The following is a 5152-nucleotide window of genomic DNA, read 5'->3' on the forward strand; positions in this document are numbered from 1 at the left end:
ATTAACATGATGAGTTTGCTTCAACACTACATGCTCCTGAATTCATCACATTGAAATTAAAGTAATGATGAGTACCTCTGTTCTTTTAAAGTTTGAACATTTCTCAGATGAACCTATTGGAGATATGAATGTAAATGGCTGTCAGTGATTTTATTCTGGTGAACATTGAGTGACTTCTGTATCTGGATAACTGATTGTACCTCTGTTTCCTGAACAACATTCAAAATAAGTCTGTAATGGAAAAATGAGGAGGAGGAGTTTGCATATAATAATACATAGATGCCCTGATCAAAAAGATACACCCGGGTGAAAAACCAGTACACTTCTATTGTGTACTTAAAGTGCTCTATTTTCGTGCACTAATTTTGTACTTAATATACTACAAATCATGTGCTTCATTTTTTAAATACAGAGATTTTAAGCATGTTTTTGTATGTTATTTTTGAGGAGGATGAGCTAAAGGGTCAGGCCCTGTCACAGTAAAACATCCCAAAAAATAATGAAAAAGTTTTAAATCCAAAACATGTCTAAAAGGGTTACTGAAAATCCTTGCTTGCATGTTAACAGTTTTTATGCTAGCAGGCTGAGTAATGGCTGTTTAAAATGGCCGACCGGCCTGACAGTCCTGTGACACGGCCTTACAAATGAATGGCATGGTTTTTATTAACTTTATTGCATATAATATGTATTTAATGCATGCCATAGCAAAACATTATTTAAATTATAAATAAACATTACACTGTAAATTTGAAGCTTTTTATGCTCAACGACAATTTCTTTGAATATTGTCTAAAGCAGCACTTTGCTAAACCCCTACCTCCTGCATCTCTGGTCTAATTTCTTAATTACTTATTATATTAACTAATAGCAAAAATTCATATGTGTGAATTACCATGATGGTCAAAGCTACATACTTCCTGCTGTCTGCTTTAATTAATCTTTAGGTAATGGTATCATTATGTGATGACTTTACTTGTTGAGGCACATGACCTATAATTAATTGTTAGTAATATGTTATTGATTATGGGTTTTGGTTTGGTTTTTGACTGATGCTCTCCAGACACCGGATGATAACTTCTCTCCAGTTTAATCCGGTGATATCTGGGAGGTCAACAGGACGGTGACAGTTCGCCCCGATCCAGAACAACGACTTCAGGGTCTCGTCCTCGTAGGGGCAGTTGAGTGCAAGACGAAAATAACAAGAAATCGTGGCTCAGAACGCAAAATTCCTTGCGTAATCTATAATGGATCCGGTCTTCTGTAATGCATGAAGACGAAGAAGACTAAAATCCAAAACAGGGTTTAATAATAAAGTTTCAACAGGCAGAGACACACATACAACTGAAACGACACCGGACACTGAACCGGTGACAGTGTGACAGATGTCACTGTCCAGTTCAGCTCACTTTCTGTTCCAGAGCTTTTCACATTAAACACAGTTTCACAGCAGAGATCTTTCTGATCACTTCTTGTTTTGACTTTAGTGACTGTCAGTGAAATGCAGAGCTGTATCTTAGTGTCAGGACTAAACACTCAGTTCAGATCAGAGGAAGTTCTCAACCACAGGAGGAGCTGATGATGATTAAAGGAGGAGCTGTAACTATATAATGAAGAGAAAGACTGACAGAAACAGAAAATGGCTGATCAGTGTGATCTGTGTCTGCTGGGACTGATCATTCTCTCTTCACTTCTCACAGGTAAAGAAATCTGGATTTTCTCTAAAGACATTTAGTGGAATTAGTCTGGAAAGAGTTGATTTGAACATGCTCAGTTTATTCTTGCACACATTCACGTTGTGATCTCAGAGTTGTGTATTGATACATACAGATCATACTGTATTATTCCTGATACTGGACATAGAGTCACTCAAACATCTGATGATCAACAATTATCTTCATATTCAGAGATTTCAACAGCTACATGATCAAGACACACACTTTATTCTGGAGAGTAAGATGATTGTGTGAAGTGAGGGAGAAAAAGACTGTATGAGCTGCATATTCTGATTTTTATGCTGATATGTTTTATATCTTCATTTATTAATATAGATCATAATGATCACTCAAATATACTGTGTTTCAGGTACCAGTGGAGTGGATGATGCTCATGTGTTCATCAATTCTGGTGAAAATGTCCGTCTGCCCTGTAATAATACTCTTTCTGACTGCAAATCAACTACATGGATCTATAACAGATTCACACATTTAGAAGCAGTTGAACTGATTACTGAAGGGATAAAGAAGAAGAAAGACACAGAGAGACATGAGAGACTGAGTCTGGGGTCTGACTGCTCTCTGAACATCAAGAACGTCACAGAAGAAGATTATGGATTATACACCTGCAGACAATATGTGAATGGAGAACAACAAGGAACTGATGCACGTGTTTATCTGCATGTTCTTCATGGTAAGTTTATGATTATGTGATCAATTTAAAAAGAGCAGATTCTCCCTTTAAACTCACATGATGATTGAAGAGTCTGTGATTTGTGTCTTGTGTTCAGTTTCAGTGTCTCCATCATCATCATCATCATCATCATCATCATCCTCACAGACTGAGATCAGTCCAGGTCGCTCTGTGACTCTCTCCTGTCAGTTGTATTCATATACTGGATCCCCCTGTGATTATTTGGTCAGTTCTGAAGGTCTTCAGCTGTTGTGGGTGAATCAGGCTGGTGTTGATCTGAAGACAGACTCCAGATATCAGATATTATTCTCATCAGATCACTGTATCATCACTCTGACTACAACACTCCTGAATGAAGATGACAACAGAGAGTGGAGATGTCAGCTTACTCTCAGAAATCAACTCCAGACCTCAGTCAGATACACTGTCAAGTATTCAGGTGAGAAACAACTATTACTACTGTAAAATATGATGTTAATGTCCTACAGATGAACATCTGAACATGAGAAGAAATCATCTTCAGCAGTCAATTTAATCAATCCTTTAATTTGTACAGAGAATCAGAAGTCATTAAATACTCCAAACTCTGAGAGGACAGCAGCTGCACAAACACCTGGATTTACTGAACAACAAGGTATTTATTCATGACTTCCTTATATTAACTCAATAACTCCACAGACTCTCTGACACAGAGATGACGATTAATAATGTCATTCAGAGCAAACTGATGTTAATGTTGTACAGTATGACTCATCTGAACCTTCATCTTCTGCAGCTCCAGTTGATTCAGAGACACAGTTTCCAGTCAGCGGCTCAAACTCTGAGACGACTTCAGCTGCACACAGAAAATCTGCAGTTGCTGCTCAGCGAGGTTTTTATGCATGTCTTACTCATTTCAGTGCTTTACAATGCCAATTACAGTAGAACTATAGGAACTTCTCTACATATTCATTTGCAGAGAAAATACAGCTTTTCACAAACATTGTTTAAGAACGACAGCAGCTGAAATAAATCAGTTTGTAGAAGAAAAGTATTTTTTTTTTTAAATCTGGAATCATATGTATAACCACTATCTGAATGTATAACTGTTCTCTCTAGAGATGTTAGAGCCACTCATCATGAACTTTGACTCTATGAAGTAAAATCCTTCCTCTTTTCTCTCGGGCCACAAGAGGGCCTCCTGTAACAGTCAGATTGAGAGAGAACAGCTGCAGCTTATTATAAATCTCATTTAAAAAATGGCCCTGGAATTAAATGTCTTTGCATGCAGTTCATTAATGCAGATAACCACTGGAATTTAAATGTGTATTAAATGCTTTATAATCTTTTATAGTTGAATCCCCTTGACTTCAGTCATGTCCAGTTTCTCTTCTTCTTCTTCTTCTTCCACACATGTTTCCTGCAGTGATTTTGATTATTGTTGGGATGGCAGTGTTTGCTGCTCCTACTGTGATTCTTCTTCAGATCATCTGTGCAAGAAGAGCTGGTGAGTTTGAGCTTCACACAATCTGATGATTCACACTCATCTGATCTGGAACAATCTGCAATCATGGTAAAAACACATACGAGAGGTCAGTCGATGCTTTTATTTTGCAGGGAGGAAGGACTCGCAGCACCCAGAGGAAATAGAGATGCCTACAATGTTACAATAAAATACTGCTGAATTTGGAGACCATCTGAAACAAGATTTAAAACAGCAAAAACTCACAGAGGATTGTTCATTGTTTGATTTTCTTCTTCTCAGAAAACAGAGAAAAACTCCCTGAAGAAATAGTGACACCTTCAAAATCTGATTATTATAATTTTTTTAACAGTCAAGATTTATTTTCATTTATATGCATATTTCCATACAGTGTCAAAGTCATTTTCTTGTGGTTGGTATAAACTGCTTTAAATATAATTTTAAGTACAGTAATGGACAGACTGTATAATCATCTTTCTGTTCTGTTCTGCCTCATGATCATTAATTAATCATGTTAAAAAAAGAATTTGTTAAAATGATTAACGCATTTAACGCATTTGGCCCACCCCCAGACTTACGTATAGGTGCAGTTCTTCTGTACAGGGGTGCATTTCCCAAAAGTATCTGTTATTCAGCTATGGTCGTAAGTTCCATTGAACTCTATTGGTAATGATGGAACTTACGACCATAGTTCACTTTGGGATACGCACCCTAGAATAGCGCAAATGTGATGCTGATTTTATACAACATTCAATAAATAAGAAGTTAATATCATGTTATTTTAGACAATATTGTCTGTTTTGCTCAATTTTGCCAACGAAAATATAAAGACGAAGCAGAACTGTTCGTCTCAGAGCAAGAGTGGTTCAAACCCATATGGATCCTTCTGCTCTCTAAACGCTCTTGCAGTACTTTGATGTCACACACCGATCGATCTGTGCAGCGCCACTTCAAGTCCAACAAGCCTAATGATTTAATGGACCATTCATAAAAGGGGTTTTCACACCGAATAATTCTAGGAACTCAGTTATAGGAACTAGCCACTAAGATAGTTCCCAGGGAACTAATTTCTCCCTCGGGCATGTTCCTGGTTGCATTCACTCCGGGAATAGGAACTCTGAATCGTCCGATGGCAGTGTCTTTAAGCGCGGCATTTACAAACGCTAAACACCGGTGGATAGAGGATGCCGTGATCGTTGAGTGTCGTGGGTCTCGTGATAATGGAGATGGAATTTAAACACAGAATTTACACGACTGAAAGAGCAAAAAGTGGGGCTAAGAGAC

General features: G+C 37.6%; 1 pseudogene; it reads left to right on the forward strand.

Annotated features, from left to right (window-relative positions):
- The first annotated feature begins 1499 nt into the window (after positions 1 to 1499).
- Positions 1500 to 4252, forward strand: LOC125280840 (annotated as a pseudogene).
- The last annotated feature ends 900 nt before the right edge of the window (positions 4253 to 5152 follow it).

Source organism: Megalobrama amblycephala, linkage group LG1, assembly GCF_018812025.1.
Source record: "Megalobrama amblycephala isolate DHTTF-2021 linkage group LG1, ASM1881202v1, whole genome shotgun sequence".
Classification (NCBI taxonomy): Eukaryota; Metazoa; Chordata; class Actinopteri; order Cypriniformes; family Xenocyprididae; genus Megalobrama; species Megalobrama amblycephala.